This window comes from Cyprinodon tularosa, unplaced genomic scaffold (genome assembly GCF_016077235.1).
Source record: "Cyprinodon tularosa strain WSP-4 unplaced genomic scaffold, ASM1607723v1 ctg13, whole genome shotgun sequence".
Taxonomy (NCBI): domain Eukaryota; kingdom Metazoa; phylum Chordata; class Actinopteri; order Cyprinodontiformes; family Cyprinodontidae; genus Cyprinodon; species Cyprinodon tularosa.
The window spans coordinates 895,619-913,964 of NW_024038114.1; the positions used below are offsets into that span (position 1 = coordinate 895,619).

Sequence of the window (18,346 nt, forward strand, 5' to 3'; positions counted from 1 at the left end):
TTGACACTGTCTGTCTGACTCATAACAAAAGACCTACTATTACTATCATAACGGAAGTCCAGCTGTTAACCAGAAGGGCACAGGCTTAAGGCCAATTTATGCTTCGGACGCATAGCCTCTAAAACCATCAAATCTGTCTCTTTGTGACCACGCCCCCCGTGCAGAGGGTCTGCAACCGTTGCTGCGCATCTAAAAAAAAAATCCTGACTACACATCAGACGGTCGCAAACCCATGCAGACCTCAAGCGGAAGTGCACAGACAAAAAGCAGATGTGATTGGTTCGTGGTATGCCTTTCCTGCTGTCTGTGTAGTCGCCCTTCTCGATTCTATGCCAGGGCGCACCATTTTTAAAAACCGGGGAACAACTACGACGAAAGGTTAATTGGTCTTTTTGCCAACTCCATTAACAGAACCTGTTCCTGTTCGATGTCTAGCAACTCTAGATCCATCTCCGTGACTGTGATATCTTGCAGACGCGCAATTGTTGTTTTGGAAGATAAACACTCCCTCTGGGGTTGCGAGTTCTCGAATAGGCTCCCCCTTGTGGTTTGGCAGGAAACTGCTGTGCGTCCATAGAAATTCCAGGCTGACTGTGCAGAAACATAACAGCAAAACTGGTTTGTGACCAGACCCAAGCGACATTTTATGAGTGCAGCTACAGAAGTATAATCTGCCCTTTATATAGAGATGTCAGAGGTCAACCTTTAACAAAAAAGGCTTCATCAGTATTAGAAGATCTTAGTTATGGCCATATTAATACTGTTCTTAGAGGACGCTGGGATATGAGGGCTTCTCATGGTTGGTTGTCATCATGGCTAACGATAATTTCTCCCTATGGGTTTTCTTATTTCCCACAATGTTTTGTGTCTTTTCTTAAACTCAATAGTCTCTTGGTTCTAAGTAGTTTGCATTCTTTGTTTGCATTATCTGATTCATTGTCAAATAATCAAATGGTGAAAGTTAATTTTTGTTTTTTTAAAGAGCCAAAAAGCCCAAGGAAAACTATGGGTTTGGTCCAAGTAGCCAATTCAATTCTTTATTTTTTTCTTATTTAAAGGTCTGGTTAGTTGCCTCAAGCAGATAAACTCTAACCCGTTTCAGTCCGAGCCAGAGAGAAGATGGAGGTCTCAGTGCTCTATAATACAATTGCATGCAGGGGGAAGGGTTTGCTAATGGAAACTGTGGGCATTGTTGGCATTAGAAAACCTCCAGCTATAAAAAGTCTCCGAAGTGCTTTGAAGATTGCTTGACTTAATGTAGCCCCAGGCAGCAAGCTGCAGGCAGGCTAAGGTTTCCTCTTAGGCCATTAGATGGATAGTTTGTTTTGATTGTTGCTTCTAATGGCAGATAACTACACTAACGGCTCCTTTAACATATAGACGTAAAGCTGATCCTGTGTGATTACAGAGGATGGATTGTTTGACGCTGTGTCTAAATTTACACAGTGTGAAGATTGAAATCGGTCCATTCTGCCAATTATATCTGCTTTGCACACCTGTCCAGTTCCTTCAAGGCCACTGCTTCTAGAATATTATCAACCTTGGGCTTTTATTGATTTTTAGCTCGACTTACCCACGGCTAACGGTGAAGCTGACTCTAAATTCACTGTATTCTCATGTGTGCTGTGAGGGTATCGCAGTATCCCTGCACTCGAATCGGACACTTTATGTCTCTTTACAACAATAGCTGAATTTCACACATATTCAACAAGATGTCAGTTTAAGATTTATTTATTTTTTCGCTCCACTTACTGTCTCATCTTGCAGCTTTTCAGTCTGCAGAGACACATCTCTGCCTACTCATTTTGCCTCTTTATGAGGCCTCCTCCTGATGCAGCCAAGTCCTCTCAACACATTTTTTTTTCAAGTTTAATGAATAAAATGATTTTTTTTTTCTTTCTTCTGAGCCTGCCGCTGCAACTTAATGTGTCCCTGGGACATGTGGCACAGCAGGAGAGTAGGAGGCTTTCCTTCCAAATTCTAATGATTGTCCCCGCAGGCGTACTTCATATCAGCTGGGCTCCTTCTCTGTTTTCCTATCCAAAGTGGATTGACCCACTTGAGTTTGAGATAATGCAGTTTTTTTTTAATATATCTACTCTACTCTCTTTGCTTTGTTAATGGTCATCAATTCATAAAGATTTTTGCTTGTGTAAAGTTTGTCATCATAATTTCCAGGTTTGAATAAGTTTTGGGGGAAAGGGGTGTTTTTCTGCTCTAGAGGTTGGGGAGGATGGTGGAAGAGCAGAGAGGAACTATTTAATTTTAATTAAAATAAAGTTTAGTATCCATGGTGCTAATTTGCTCTTCATCACAGCAGCATCCACTCCCTGATTAGTTATCCCGACAAATGTCTAGTAAAATTTGCATCGCTTTCGGCCTAGCTTACTTTAGTCACCCTAATCATACAAAATCCACCGCTGGAAGAGCTATCTTTGCATTGCTGCACCCCTGAACAGTCGTCTACATATTGATGATGTGTAAATGGCTAGCTTTAGGTCGTTGTCATTGCATTTGGTGTGAATGCACCATAGCCCCCCCCCCCAAGCGCTGGAGGTCATTGGTCAGAAAAAAGCCCAAACTGGTAACTTTTGTTTGCAAATGTATAAAAAATTCAAAGTAACAAAAGTATAATTGAGTCCGAAATCTGCAAAAGAGCCAAATACAAATTTCTGCCACTTTGAGGTTTTTACGGCACTAGTGGCTCGTTTTTTTGTACACTGGGCTGACAGGACAGTGAGGATGAGGGAAGGGGGAGAGTCGCGGGGCAAAGGACCACAGGCCGGGTTCAAGCTTGGGTCAGCATTAGGGGATTAAATCACACCCATCATGGCGATTCGATTCAGTATCGGTTTCCTGACCCAACGATTCGATTATTTTCGATACTCAAGAATACATCATCTTTTTTTCTCCACCACGTCTGTCTTGCCTACCTCTTCTTTCACCTCTGCTATGTCTGTTTATGCGACTGTGTGTGTGCATGTTTAAAGAGGGTAGTTGCTAAAGGAAGCGAGGTAGGAGGGCAAAATGGGGTTTAGCGCCACCGCAGCGCGGGAGTCAGAATTATGTTCAGGAGCAAGTGGATAAAAATAGACCATAGGGAAAAAAAAAATCATGAATCTATACTCTTGCAGACGTGTCAATGCATCGGATCATCGGCTGTTGGATCGATGCATCGATACAAACCGATTATTTACGCCCCTACTCGGCATTGGAGACGAAGGCATACATACATTGGTCATGTGCGCTAACCACTGCACAACTGAAGCATGCCCTATTTTAGGAATAGCTCTTCAAACAGCTGGTTTAGTTCTTTTTGTGGAAAGCTCTGCCTTCCTCGCTTCCCTTCCTTAGTCTTTTACATGAAGCTCTACAGGCAAACACTGTGGGCTTAATGTACGCCTTTGATGGTGTCATCTTCACCTCCCATTTTTTTTTTCTCTCAACCTGCAAATTTCAAAGATTTTTTTTCTTTCTTTTCCCTAGACGTGCTCCAGTTAGTGAGATCAAGGGGGATATTTCTGACATTTAATAATTCGAGCTCTGATAATGGCACCTCTCCTTTAAACCCTCCCAATGCATTATTGGAATCCAGTATGTGAATAAGATCATTAGGTGCTTGATGTGAATTTTATTTATATTTCAATTTTACCTCTGGAGATATAAGTGACCCCAAACTTCTACATTTCCATATCAGTAAAGTTCCAGCGATTCAGCAATTACCGCAGTCATTATAATTTCATTTACTGTGACTGCTTATCTTGACCTTGAACCGTTTTCTTTAAGTCTCTGTGCCAAACTGATTTAGCAACTTTTTCTAATGGGAGTCTCAGTTTTATATTAGCCAGATTTTTTAGGCTACATTGACTCTTCTTTCCTTTATCCTGTATTCGCAGCTCCCAAATGGAAAACTTAACTCATGTGTGACCCAAGTTATTCACGGCTCCATTTTATAGTGATACCAACTTGTCAGAAAGTCGGTAAAACACTTTCTATGCAAGTGCTGCACAAGAAACCTCATGTTCCGTCTTCATTTAAAAAAAAAAAATGTTCTCCTCCACCTCATATCCTGACTTCCTGCATGAAACATAATTTTGAGAAGATATTTAGGGCAATTAATCTAGGGAAATGTAGTATAATGTTAAACACTATTTCAAAAAAGCATGTAAGAGTCCTTCAGAAATTATCTTTCAATTCATTTTGAAACATTTTTAGGAGGAAAAGGGGAAATTAATAAAAAAAAATTATGAGCTTATAGTATTAGCAATATTAGCAAATTGCCATTAAGATTCCTGATCTTACACAATAAAAGAAGCACAACTCACCGATTCCCAGCAGATGGGTCCCTGATTGTTGAAATCTCCCCTATTGATGAGTTGGAGAGAGGCGTGATGAAAGCAATATGGGCTAAAGTTAGCACACCCCTCCACGAATAACGTAAATTAAAAAAGGGGATTTGTGGAAAGCTTTTCTTGATTGAAAAATGAGCCCACATGATATAAACCAGCCATTCTCACACTCCGGATTTTCTGGCAGGTTTTAATTATAGCCCAACACTAACACACGTTTTAATATGAAAGAGTCCAATTTCTGGGTGATGACTCCTTTAATTGTGACGCTGTGGATAAATAATGCATTGATAATAAGGATTAAAACCAGTCTCTTCTGATCTTTTTTTTTTTACTATTGCATAACGATTCCTCTATGAATCTTGGCATTCAGTCCATTTAAATATGGCTCATGTGTGGGCAATAAAATGGCAAATAGGCAGTTCGTCAACTATATATCTGTGTAGAGAGTGAATAGTTAATTTTAAAAATCAGGGCAGGCAGCCAAATATTGAGTTTGTAGATTGGATATTTTTAAGAAGCCATTGGAATTCAATATTTATTGTTCAATTCTATATTCTATGCAAAGTGCAAATTCATGGCATAACAGTACTGCATCCAAGCAGGTGAACATAGTGATGTAGCACTTGGTGCTTCCTATTGCAGTCAGACACGACCAACCAGATAAACCGCTATCTGAAATATTTCCACGTTAAAACTTTTCCAGGTTTAAATGAAATAAAAAAAATTGTTAAATAAAAATTGTTGACTAAACATGATTACTTATTCTAATTTTTAATTTGAAAACCAAGAAAAGGATCGTATACAAACAGCAGAACTGTTGGGTTTAATGAGTGATGTCATTCCATCGAGTGTAACAAAGGTTGTGCTTGTTTAAAGACAAACACAGCAAACATTGCTCATGCTGGTTAAAAGGGATTCCTCTGCAACAATAGGAGTGAAACGGGCTAAGAACAGCATACTAGAAGTTTAAGAAATGATGGAAAGTGGAAAAAGCAAAGTTTAACTTACAGGGTTATCAACTTAAATAATCTGAAAAGCTTTAAAAAGAGGGAAAGAATGGAAAGATGCAGAGGAAAGCATAAAATAAGGAGACAAAATGACTGCTCAGTACTCACACCAAGGTGATCAAAGAGGATCTACACTTAGTTGTTTGGAGTAAGACGTCTATTCAAAGGGAAACTGAGAAAAAAAGAACAGTTCTATTGTTTAACAAACCAGGCCTGAAGGGGATACGTTTCAGTGGCCTAAAGAAAGTCACGCAGACTCACGGCGAGTCATGTGCGCTCACACGACTGCAAATGCACACTCTCCGGCCAGCAGATAGTCCAACCTTTTGAAGGCAGGACCTGGGTGCTCATAGGAAAGCTTTGGGAAGGGTTCTAAATCAGCAAATCAACGGTTAGAAAAGACCCAAGAAAATGGAGAAAGTTGGTGCAGGATGCAGCAAAGGTATTTTTTTTAAAAGGCCATGGTTAGCATTAAGGTCATTAGCAACACTGGACTGAGTAGCATGGTCACAGCAGGTTAGCAAACACTGTCTACATGGTCCTCTCATCCCATCCCAGACTGGAATATAGTGAATTTGCATTTTGGATGTGTTCAGGGTAAACTGAACATTAAAGGCAAAAAAAAAAAAAAAAAATGTTGCATCATTTGTGTATAAATAATAAATCTGCTGTATCAATTAAAATTCTTGTCAATCCATATTGCCTGACCTTTAAAGACACATTTCTCTGTTGCATGAGAAAACATTACAGGAGAGAATTTGAATAAATTTGCACACAAACTTACTATTGATCTGTTTACCGTTAAGAAAAATGCCAATTAGTTGATTAGTTTCATAGGGGTTTGTCTAGTTTTAGTCTTATTGTTTTTAGTAGACAAGTAGGTCAGTATTACTGGTGGTCATGGACTTGGTACAGATGGATTAGATGATGTCAATTGCAGCAGAGAGGAAAGGACAGGGACAGATGAAGGAAAGGACAGTGAGAAGGTGATGGAGAAGGAGGAAAAAAAGTGGAGCAGGACTGGGTTGAAAGACTGGGTTGGTAATGGGTCTTATGCATAGAATGAAATATTCTCTAGAGATCTGAAAATCAGCTAAAAAAATATTCAATTTAAAGGGCTAGCTTATGTTTGGAATATAGTGCTAACCGCAGATAAAAGACCTCGACTAAAGACAAAAAAAATACTGCAGGCTGATGAAGAAAAGGATTAAAGATCATGAAAATGTGTTTGAGGCTGAAAGAGTACTGAGACGACATATAAATAAACCTTTTGATATTTAGACGTTTCCTTTAGTAAAGGAAGCAGACGTTTGCTTGCATTAAAGGTATATCGGAGGATTTGCTAAATTTTCTTTTTTAAACCCGCCCTCTTAAAAAAAAAAAATCACATGCACATATTTTTGGACATTGGATCTGTCAAAATCTGTATTGTTTTGATGAAAAACAATACTTTTTGTTTTTATTTTACTTTTTTTATGTTTGGTTCTGTATATAGACCACACAAATGAAAACCCTCTGTAACCATTTTATTTGATGCAAACAATATCACTGATCAAATACATCTGTTCCTTTTGTTGCTTATCTACTAATGCAAAAAAAATGCTAGTGAATAATATTGGGGAGTGGTGGTCTAGTGGTTAGGGCATAGAGCTTTGAAGGTTCAGAGTTTGAGCCCCACTCCCACAGACTGACACTCTGGGTCTCAAGGGGATGGGTTAAATGCAGAGGTAAATTTCTCCAATGTGAGATCAATAAAGTTCAATAACGATTATTATTATTAATGCTGTGATCTCTCAAAGCCGTATCTTGCCTTTAAGGGAGGCCGTCTCTCCAAATCTGTTGTCCGTTAATAGATTGTGTCCTATATATGTGATGTTTGTGTGACAATAATCTGGCCTTTTGCATCAGGCTCATGTGATTGAAGGGAGAAATCAGAGCAGCTATTTGCTCTTTTACATATTGGGCCCTGGTTCAATCAGGACTCTTTCCTCCATCCAGCTCTTCTCCCATCTCACACATAAACGGAGAGACACAGCGTTCTACATAGCCTCGCAGTAAAGCTTTGCTCCTGTGTGATGGGGTCCAACAAACCAACGCTGATTTTTGGCTGTGAAATTCATTCCCATCTCCCGGGTTCATCATAACAGGGTGATGGATCTGTTTCTGCCTTTGGTCAGGATTTGGAGACAGTGAGCGGAAGCCTTTGCTCTCGTTCACCTCTCTTCCTCTGTCAGATTGGGGGGGGGGGGAGCAGGCAGACTTTTCATCCAGGATGAGCTCATTGTTGCCTTTTAAGCATTCTTTTTGCCTGCAGCCAAATTTTCTCTAAGATGCTATCACTGTGCATCTCACAGAGATGCTTTATCTCTGAGTGCTTGTATTGCTTGATTTTTATCTCGGCTGAAGTTTGAAAGTCAGGTTAGGACAACCATCTTTTCAGTGTGGAATTCATGATGAGGTTTCATCTCCCTTTAAAGATCCAGTGCCTTGTGAGAGATGTCAAACTCCTTAAACTTCAAGCCACTTCAAACCAGTTGGCCTGTATTCAGCTGAGGAGAAGCATCCCCACAGCATCATGGTGCCACCGCTGTTCAGTCACATTTTGGATGTTTCTTTCCAGGATGATGGGCAAAAGTTAGATTTTCAGGCTTGATGGGACTTTCTATATGATTCTGGCAAAGCTTTTGCACTGTTCCTTCTAACTACTCTTCAACTAGGCCAGATTTTGGAAAAGCAGGGCTATTTAAAAAAATAAAAATCTTTCACCAGATTCTCCCGGCTCCTCTTGTGTGCCTGACTGCAAGATTAGTTCGACGGGCATGTTTGAATTTTTCTACTCGGGATTAAACTGTGCACCATAAATCTACTCTACTTACTAATTAGGGGATTTCAAGGATGAATTTGTTGCAGGGAACCTTCAGAGTAACAAGAGCTGAATACAAATTTCTGCAACATTCTTTAAAATCGATTTGTGTTAAAAAAAAAAAAAAAACGCATGCTTTGTTTCCATTTCACAATGATGTTTCATTTTATGCTGCCTCTCAAATAATGTTTAATTTCAAAGTTTTCCATCTTAAGACGACAAAAACAGTCAAAGTTCCAGGTGTCTATGAATACTTTTGCATTGTAATTTACATGCATGTCTTAGGGGAGCTTGCCTCCCATTGGGGCACGGCGGCTCTCCTAATTAGTGTCATGTTTTATAGCCAATGTCATATGCTTCATTAATTTAGCGCCATGATAATCAGAGACAGTAGATCGACCACTGCAGCTTGGAAGAGGAATGATGGCCAGCAGTGAAGCGCTGATTGGGGGGGTGAGAAATGAACTTGTACCTACATGGGTGTAAGGTTTGCTCTGTAACTGATGAGGCCCTGTAGCTGTTCCTTCGGTCTCAGCTCTTCTAAAGCCAGGAGACCAATATAGGTCATGCATCTGTTTTTTGCAGGAAGCACAAGTTGAGAGGTATGTAAAGCCGGCATCTCAAACTGCAGCGAGCCTGTGGACGTGTTGGGGAAGTCTCGCTGCATGGCCTCGGTGGCTGAGCAATCTCATCCCTGCGCAGCCATCTGTTGGGAGTTTTTGACCTGAATTATAAGTGAAACTGCACATAGCTGCAGTGTTTTCTTTACAGCCACGAGCAGTCCCTCATTTCTGTCACATAAGCCCCTAAGTGCCGAAGCCTTTATGCGTCTTGGGTGACATTTAATCAGAGCAATAAGGCTCATCGTCTTCCCTTTATTGGATATTATTACAGCAATTTCTCCACCACCCAGTACTGTGTTCTCTTCAGCTTCTACAATTAGGCATTCAGCATCACAGTTACGAGGAAGCTGCCTTTTTTGTGTTTTACAAAGTCTGAAAGCCCCCGGAGTGATAACCGTAATCGGCACAGTAGCTCATTACGTGGCCCGGATCATTAAAGGCGGCTACATCAAACAAAAACGGGTTTGCATGCACTCGTCTTTTTTTCAATGTTGACGTTCAGCTGCAACTTTAACGAGAAAGATCTGAATGAAGGGTACATTTTCAAATCAGTCCCGGTTTTAGAAACAGAATAAACCATATTTTAGCCTCCCACTGTGATGGGAATTAGGTTTAAAGGTCAAAGGGTATTAAAGGAACAAAATAGTGAGAAACTTTCAGACTGATAGAATAGTGAGAAACTGAGGATTTTGTTGACGTTTGTTGTCACTGATGGTCTTATTGAGCATCTGTTAACACCTCCAGTCTTAGGGAAACTAAATACACCATTGCTGCTTCTGTTGACTTTGAAAAGAGAACTAACATTCAGTGGGACATTGATTAAAAACCTGATTTACTGTTTCTTTTTATGTATTGTGCTCTATTTAGACTTTTTAAGTGTAGTCTAGAGTGATTTAAAAATGTATTCAGGAGTTGCATGTGTAGATTTAATTGTGTGCATAAAAACTAACTGGTGGATTTCTTGTTTCAGCAGCTCTGAGTCCTGCTGTAGAAGTCCTGTCTCAGAGGGATGACGTCTTTTCACTATTTAGAATAGTCTTTTTGGCATTGATGTATCAGTCTGCTTTCTGCTCTTCACTCTTTGAAAAAGGAAAAAAAAAACACTCCGTTTGAAGTCACTGGCATAGGTTGTGCTGAATTTAGAAGAGTTAACTTTAAAAACGGTTGTACAATTTGGGGATTTAACCTTCCCAGAGTCCCCCCTGTGGATAAGTGAAACATTGCTCTGTCACTACTAGTGCACGAGAAGAACAGAGGGAAGGAAGAAAGGAGCACACTCCTCTGTTCTGTCCCATTATCTCATAGCCATAGAATATGAAACGGCAGATGCAGCCATGTGCTGGGAAATAATGATGAGGAGACCTCAGTGGTACAGGGGACGGCATATAATTACTCAGCCCTTGCAGCAAATTTTGACCCCAGAGGATTTTGGAAACACGCTGGCATGCCTGCTCATGCAGACGTGGTAGCTCTGGGGCACCAATAACTTGTAATATGATGTAGGCACACTGTCTTAATGGCTGTGGAGTTAGCAGGGAGGGGTGCTGGGGTGAAAAGTGCCTCATCTTTTCCGGACGGTACCGTTGTGCAGCACCTTACGCTGATACTTCAGCCAATGAGGCATAAATGTCTTCCTGGCATTCTGCAGATCCAAACGGGACGATTATGACCAGAAAGGGTGCAATAACCATACTTTATCCCGGTTTATGAAACTGCAGGTGTGTTTTCTGGTTTAAGCTTATTTGTTTTACTAAAGAATTTGTGACCAATAACTCTGTGAAGGTCAGACCTCTCCCTTTAAAAACATATACATGACAAAAAGCTTTCTCTATTGATTTTTAAAAATCATTAAATACAGTAAAAATGATCCAGGTTATCTAAATCAAAGGGAAAAAATACAGGAAATACTCCCTAAAAGACGACTCAGATTCCTAAAAATGTAGAAGTTGTCTATCAATTTCAAAATAAGTAGCTACAACATGCATCCAGCTTCGCAAAAAGTCCCATTTGCCATGTGTGGTTATATCATTCAATAAATGTCACCACCAATGACTCTTTAGCAGCCATGAATGGTCATTAATCATTAATATTGGGACCAAAGATGGGGACAAACTGTGTGTTAGAATGCTGAGGGATTTATTCAGCTCTGCAGCTTTTTGATGTGACGTGAATCCATTTATTGTCCCACAATGGAGAAATTCACTCTCTGCATTTAACCCATCCCCTTGGGGAGCAGTGGGCGGCCATTGTGCGGCTCCCAGGGAGCAGTGTGGGGTTAAGGGCTGGTTATCCTCCTGCAGAAGTGTGTCGCAGTGAGCTTGTCGCAGGTATGACGCAGATATTTTTGATTTGTGCTCAATATTGAAGTGTGGTCTGCGCCATGTTTATTCCATGCCACAACGTTAAAAGGGGAAAATCACGAACTAGCTGTGGGTCTAGATGCGGCCGAAGTGGAGTCAAGTTTGTCCACAAACGGAGGGACATGAGGATGAAAAGTAGCGGGGATCCAGGTGGAAAAGGGGTCCCAGCATTCTTTCCCACTTCTCTCTTCTAGCTGGTCCAACTTCAGGAGTCGTTTTCCGCAATCTTGGTCATACAAACAAAGCAAGCCGGTAAGGTACCAAACAGGAGATGCATAGTGTAGAGTGGATGTAGATTTGACCAATCAGAGGCCTCCTGTCTGTTACCTACAATTTGGGAAAGGTGCAGCAGTGTGTCTGCGGGGGGGGGACGTCTTTGCGTTCACTCCGACACCTACGCAGACAACCTAGTTTCGAAGTATAAGTCAGCCTTTAAAAGTTTTGCTCAGGAACCCAGAGTGCAAGCTGTGGGGATCCAACCAGGTACTTTTAACCCTCTGAGGACAAGCGCACTGCTCTAACCCATACGCTAACACTCACCTTTTTTATCAAATTTTCAATGTTCACTTTAGTGACTGAAGTGCTTAATATGATTAGTATTAATAACCATAGACCATTAAAACTTTGTTCTCTTTACTTTGAAATGCCTAAAAGAATTATAGGACGTCCTTTTCTAGCGTCATGAGTGCTGGATAGAATAGGACGCATTATAGAGAGAAAATGGGAGCCTCAGCTTCCTGTTATCTGCCGTCTCCTTACCTGTTGAAGTAAAACGGCTTCCTGAAAGAAGTCGATGTGCTTCTGACTTAAAATCCTGATTGAACAACTCATTAAAACAAAGCAGAATAAACTTTGAGTCTTCACTTTTTCACAACTTCTACGGTGAAGTTTGTGGTGTGTTCACTGATGGGATAAAACATGGGGTTTTTCAACACGTCTAAAACTGATAAAGGCTCATAAAGTACAAATTATGTGTTTCGATCATCAGCTGTTCCCTTGATGTATCTTGGTGCTTCTCTCTGCCATGGACCCCTGGGCTCAGCTTTGCTTTGGATTTTTAAGTTTTCAGAGTAAAATTCAGTTTGTTTACAAGTAGAATGGTGTCAGGGAAAGGGGTAACCATTGCTTAACATGTCATCTATCACTGAGCAGATTTACTTAAAATTATGAAAGAAGTTTTGTCTTGACCTCAGATTAACCTGAGGATAAACCTGCCAGCATGTTTTTATCTATACAGCAAATGATCAAAAATGAGTTATTTTGGAAAAGCTTTCAGCCCAGACATTAGCCTTTGATCATTAGATCAGAAATATTGGTGCCATTTCAAAGGTTTGCATTACAGATTTCCCATTGATTACCACCCCCCGTTATGACTGCGGCACTCCATCTGTGCCGGTAATTACTCCCGATCTCTGGAATACACCACTTCCCGCTGTTGCTGCTTGGCTCTTTCCCAGTGTTTTCCCTATTTCTGCTCAGTGGTAACAGTAGGTTTTGATAAAAGAGAAGCTCCCTTCCCAGTGGACTTCTTTTCTAAATGTGGAATTGGTGTTCCTTTCATCCATTCTCTTTGATTCAGATCCTGCTGTTGGAAATTCAGTGACTCTGTGCTTTTGGGAGCATCTCATTTCTCATCTCCCTCCTTACCTATTAAACGGACGGGCAGTACAAATCTTTTCTTGCCTCTGAATCCATCTTTTTATAGACAATCTGGCATTTAGCAAAGTGGGCTTTGCAGCGTTTTGGCAAGAGAGGGGGGGGAATGTTTGACCTGCAGAGGGAAATATGCCACATTCCCTGCTTATAAGAACTGGATCCTCCTGCCCTGATGTCACTGACCGCAAATGAAAAACATTTACAGTCTTTAAAGAATAACATAAAATGTATTTGGCTTAAAATCTTATTGTCTGACACCTTTTTCATGTTTGTTTTTCATGCAATGATACAAAACATTGCTATAAAAAAGGTACATTCTTTTTACTATTGATGTGTGAATATGTATTTATATATTTTAATTTGTTCACATTTAAGTTTCAGGTAAAATAAAGAATTTAAGTAAACACAATTTTTATTTTTTTATTTTTTTTAATGAGTTTCATTTTGAGGAATTAAACTTATGAAAGCAGCTTGTTGAAAACAACTAATCAATCTTTGATTAGCCTCTATTTTAATCTGCGTTTGATTCTTTTATTTTCTCTCCCAACTACACAAAGGCCTAATTTTTACTAAAACTGGGGAATCAAGAAATGACAATGCAGTTCGCTTCAGATAGATTTTTTTTGTTTTTACCCTTTTTAATGAATAATGGTTGTTTTAATCCCCTTTTGTGTTTACTAAAGGTATTCTTTTTGATGTTGAAGTATGACTAAAAAGTAAAAGATAAAACGGTGCTGTTCCACAGGACTCCAGTAACTCTAAAAACTGTTTGCTTGGAAAGAACAAATCCTTTTACTATGAGTGGGAACCGAGCTTTCTTCTAAATAACAGTTTAGGGGGAAGCTGGGGGCCAAAAGCCTTTTAAAGGTTGAGGCTCACAGCATGAAGCCCTTTCTAAAGCTGCCGTCGAGCTCCAACTCTAGGTGGCAATTTCTCCGGCAGAGCCAAGTAAGCCTTGAATACAAGGGGAAGGATTGACCTGCTGGTCCTGCATCTCCTCAGACGGCCAGGAGGTGAAACTCTCTCCTAAAGGTGCTTCATGTCGAGTCCATAACATAAAACCTTGAATGTTGTAGTTCCATTATTAGGAGGATAATTATACACATCTAAAGATTTGCTTGGAGACATTTCTTGGCCTTAAGCTGCGTGGTGCTCAGTGACATTTAAATATCAAGCCTTGCTATTACTCTCTTGGAAACATGTCAGGATCTCTCTACAGATTTCTAATTAATGTATTGGTAAAATATGAGTAGTCTTTGTAATTGTTCCCTGCCAGCACCTGAGATAAAGCTGTTTCATCTTATGCTTCAAATTAGGTCACATTTCACATATCTGCTCACAGTTTTTTGTTGTCTTGTTAAGCAGTATCCCATTGCTTAAGATTAACAATGACTAAGCGATTGTCAATGCAAGGCACTTCATTGTTAAAATGATTTATTGAGTTTAATGAAAACTGCAAAATTATTTGATAATTTCTAATGCTTTTTTTTATATCACCAAATTTATGGAAGATCAGAATGTGCATGGACTCATGTTGGTCATTATGTGTTTTTCACTGTTTATAGGGTCATTGCCTTTCTGAAAAGCCTAAATATGTAAAGTTTAGTGTTTTTAAAGAAACACTTAGGACGTTTTTACCAAACAATATCTTTAAAATAGCCTTTTTATCTAACCCTTTATGACTACAACATAGTTTGATGAGCACGCTGACACCTCGGTAGCCTATTTTCCCTGCATGTACTTTGGGTTGGAAGTTCCACTTCTGTTTTCGTCAAAGGCATCCATGTTAAATGGGTCAAACTAGCAAACAATCGAAGCATTGTATTCAGGTTAGGGCTTGCATTTGTGATATAATTGTAATATAACAAAGCGTAATTTTCAAATTGCAGAGACTGCTTTTTAATCACACTATATTAAACTCCAGTAAGACACTAAATTTCTCTCTTTAGCCCTTTAGGTGGTATAAAAGAGAGTTGCAGCTTGCAGAAGCTTCATGCATGCAAGCACAAATAAACACCTTTTCACACAATGGTTACAGTAAAATCCTGCAACAATGGACTCTGGGTAAGCAAGCTTTCAAAAACTGAAAGCCTGGGGTGAAACTTCTACAAGCTTGGGGCTAGTGCAAAGGAAAGTCGAAATAAAAATGCAATTTTAGTTAATAATAATCGCAATTTAGATTTTTGGCAAAATTGTTCAGCCCTAATTCAGGATGGATTTTGTGCATACTCAGAAGGGACCAGCATCCAGCTTAATCCGGACACCAAACAACAATAATAAATAAATGATCACGTATGAGCGCAAGCTATGAGAACCAGCACAAGAGTGCTGCAGTTTTATCTTTTGGCCACAGGTGGCAGTATCTTTAGGAAACTCCATCATGCTTCTGTTCATTCAAGACAAATGCATAACACACCCAGTAAAGAAGGTTGGTATAATGACATTTCAATTTAAAATCAGGAATTAAAAAAATCTTCCTTAATTGTCTTGCACTCTTGCTAAACTAAAATTTGTTTTTATGTTCATTCTTATATTTACAAAAAATCTTTTGCATTCTTTGCAATTTGTCCATCTGTAGATGCATAATCGATTCTTTATTTTTAAAATAACAGCGGTGTTATTGAAACGTTTTAGGAAAAACAAAATGGATTTAGGATTTCTGTTGGATGCTTTTTTTTTCTTATAAAATGTTTAAACGGAGGAGGCTGTTTTCTTTTGGGGATTCATGTTTCTTACCTACAGACCCAGAGCTCCCATACCTGGTCTTGGGATGATTTGAGGAGGAGGGAAAACTAGCTTCACATTTTCAGGCAGTGAGAATATTAACACTGATGGAAGTTTGACATATTTTGTCAGAATCAATCAAAGTTTTAGTTTAAAGTGTCACTCCTACATTCTTCCTCTACAGTAATTACTGCCAAAGTTCAGATTTTCCACGTTTCAATTAAGATCTGATCGATTCCCCCCCGTTGGCTTATTGTATGCCTCACATCTGAATGGCGTTATTGAACAATATAGCCCAGCTCCCTGCTGGTTCTGTCTCTGATGAATCCTTTTCACGTCAGCCGCTGATCATCTCTACCGCACGCACCGGGATTGAACCGCCGTCAATGTTCTCTTGTCGCAGGCTATTTTATTGTAAAGCCTTTGCACACACCATGTGCTCAGCAATTACTTTTACCATTCTGCCCTTCACACTGAATAGCCAGAAAATAGCACTTTCTGTACGTTGAATAAAACACCTTTTATTACATTGATCTATTTTATGACAGACTTTTTTTTCTTTCTTTTTTTAGCGGGGGGTTTACATATTTCAGGCAGTCAACTGTGATTATGATCCATTATATTTTATCCAACTAATTAACATAAGTGATGGACTAAAAAAAAGTGAACATAAAAGCTTTATATGTCTGTCTGCTGAAGATTTAATGTCAGTGTAACAATGAGATTTTAAAATTTAACACCCCATAAATAAAAACTGCTTCAAGGCATCGACTGCACCAGAAGACGCACAATCTTCGGCCTACTTTAACCCTTTTACTTTTAACTAATGGGTTGTTTTTTTTCAAAATGTTTAAATCACAGTTGAGCTGGTGGAAATTGGACGCCTCAAGCAAGTTTTCACACAAAGCTGCCAAAACGGGGTTACGTCTTCTTTAGTTTTTGCTCCTGTAAAAGATATAGAAACGTCTGAGCTGCTGTCGTTGGACTCGGCTGACCTGACTGCTTCTTTTTGATTCCAACCACACAGCAGAGGGCCAAATGGCCCAGGACGTTGATTTATTAACATCCCAATGCTGTTGTAGCTGCTGGGATGAAAATGTAGGATGCAGTGAAGTGTGAAATGATTTGGTGTACCAAATCTACTTTTTGTAATTTCTAAAGAATTGTACAACCCTCTAGACTGTTCCAGGTGCCAGAAAACTTTTATTTTCTTTATGTGAAGTTTCTATGCACTTTTTAGAGTTTTAACTTCCATTGAAATAGTTTCTTGCTGAGATTTGATTCTGAATGTATTTACTAGATTACCAGCAGACTTTCTTCTATGAGGATTTTTCCATTCAGACCAATTATTACTTACTCCTTTTGTTTAAATTGCCCAGATTCATTCAAGATTCTCATAAAAAAATCAGGGGTTGGTTTTATTATGCCAATATGTTAATTTCCATCTTTATTTAAACTCCTCTGATGTTTTTGGCCCAGATATTTTTGCAGGATAGTGACACATTTGGAGAAAAAGGGTGTTCAATCATGACTTATAAGGTCTACCTATTATTGGGTCTTATAGTAACATGTTGAAATTATATTTTTCAAACTTCCTCTGCAAAAAAAGGAAATTAACGTTTGGTAAAAGTCAGTTTGATTGTTTTCTCTTAACAAATTTTAAATCCAAAGACATTCCCTTACCTCAGGCGTAAACTCTTAAGTGTGACATCTAATTAGATTTAAATGGAGTATTCCTACTTCTAAAGTTTACAGTTTACTTTTGATGAAAAAGCGTCAATGACAGGATTTTTAAAATGATTTATCATTTTAAAATGTCATGTTTTTGGATGATATTTGTTTGTGCTGGGGTGGGGTAGCATATCTGTATATCTCAAACAAAACTATAAATAACTATGTGAGTGTCATCATCAAAATGTCATTTAAATGCAATATGCGTTAACCTTACTTTATGAAGTGATTAATGTTTTTCACTCTACATACATCTATCACCACAAAGACTGTAATCAGAGGCACACACAATATGATTTGAATAAGTGCTTAAAGTTGTGTGGGGATAAAGTGATTATTTTAGTGTAACGATTTCAGGAAAAAAAAGCCTTTTATTTTACTGTGGCAGTGCACCACAATCACTTAGCTAAATGTAGCGGAAACTTATTTTTCCCGCTTCATGTGCTAGTCCACCCAGTTAGCTTAGCTTAGAGTCCGATTGAAGCTAACGCTACATATATGGTATATTAATGGGAAGTTAAGCATTTTTGTAACTTGGAAAAAGAGAATATTATGATTTGAACATTTTCTTGAGGAAGACAAAATGAGTCAAAAGCGACGGAAACTGAAGCGGTTTCTTATTATGAGAGTTTGAAGTTGCAGAAAGCTGTTGTTAACCTCTGTGGTTTGACTGAGTCTGCCTGAGGTAGCGGTGAGATGAGCTGTCATTACCTTCCACCATGTTGGAGCTGTCCCCTTCTTTGACATTAAGATTTTAAGAGTTTCATGTATATTTCCTCAACACTATTTGGTTGCATTAAAAAAAAAGGAAATGTGTCCACATAAGGCATTTCCTGTTATTTGTAAGGTGCATTTAGAAAGGCTTCTTCTGCTCTCAAACAGGGCTGTTAAAATTACTCATACACTTAGAGCAACAGAGAGGCTGATTATGATTCATGTTTCATGCTTTAGTTGTAGTTTCCCTGTGCTTATCAGTAAGATTATACCTCCTTTTATTTTAGTTTTTCCTTCTGGAGGAGGACTGGGAGCA

The 18,346-nt window shown here is 39.1% G+C and overlaps 1 protein-coding gene across 1 annotated transcript in view; it reads left to right on the top strand.

Moving 5' to 3' along the window:
• Nucleotides 1–18,346, top strand: part of stt3b (STT3 oligosaccharyltransferase complex catalytic subunit B) — a 117,934-nt gene that overhangs the window by 18,779 nt on the left and 80,809 nt on the right. The window lies entirely within an intron of this gene.